Genomic DNA, 1,000 nt, shown 5'->3' on the forward strand with positions numbered 1-1,000 from the left:
TGTGTCAATGTGTGTGTTTTTTACTTTGGCAGGAACAAACTAAGGCATGGTAGGTGTTCAACAACCCACAGAGGACCATACCATTTCATATCTGAAAAATGTTAGAAAGGTATTAAGGTACAAGATGACCAAAACTGCAAAGTTTGAGTGCAAGCCACTTATTGATTTATGATGAGAATTACCTGGGCAGAGAAAAAAAATGAGATAGAGGTAGTTGGCAACCTTGGGTAAACGAACTGACCATGAGTGAGTTCACTGCATTTCTGACTTTTTTAAATTCATCAGTCAAATTATTGTACTGGTCCTACATTAAAAATGCAATTAAAATATTGACTCACATATATATTTTTTTTAACCACAAAACAATACCAGATAAAACTAAAATATTAATTATTATGGTAAGTAAAGTCTTTTTTATGACGTGTTCAGAGTATCAGTAAGCACCCATCCAGCCACAAATGAGCAGTGATGGCATTTGCTATAGTACAAATTCAGATGTGGAAGGTCTCAGAATATCTGAAAACGGGCCAAATTTCTGCTTACTCCTTATATATTTTATATTTACACCTATGTGAAAAGAATGTTACACCAAATTCAAATTTATTATACTCTGGTTATGACCAAAAGACTAAAATTAGTTGCACTTTAATTCAATACTCTACTATTTTTGGTTTATATTTTCTTTATTGGCCTCTGGTGAGAAAATCAATTTACTCAAACCCAGTTAAACTTAATTTTGCCTTTATAGTTTGGGTGCGAAGAGATTTTTCGACAAAAAAAAAAATCAAATAAAAAAAAAAACATATTTGCTGTTATAGGTTTTCATGTTAGTAAGAATGTTTCTAAAGAAAAGTTTAAACTTGTCCATGGTCATTTAATGCTAGTTTTTCTGGCCTTTCTCCGGTTACTTGGGTTGCCCCAGCTGTCTGGATGGGGCTGTAGAGAGGAAGTGAAGTTTGGCTTACGTTGAGAGGAAAGTGGGCAGAGCCGTTGAAGGATA

The sequence above is a fragment of the Poecilia mexicana genome, unplaced genomic scaffold, assembly GCF_051168715.1.
Source record: "Poecilia mexicana isolate PSO_F unplaced genomic scaffold, ASM5116871v1 scaffold_6, whole genome shotgun sequence".
Lineage (NCBI taxonomy): Eukaryota > Metazoa > Chordata > Actinopteri > Cyprinodontiformes > Poeciliidae > Poecilia > Poecilia mexicana.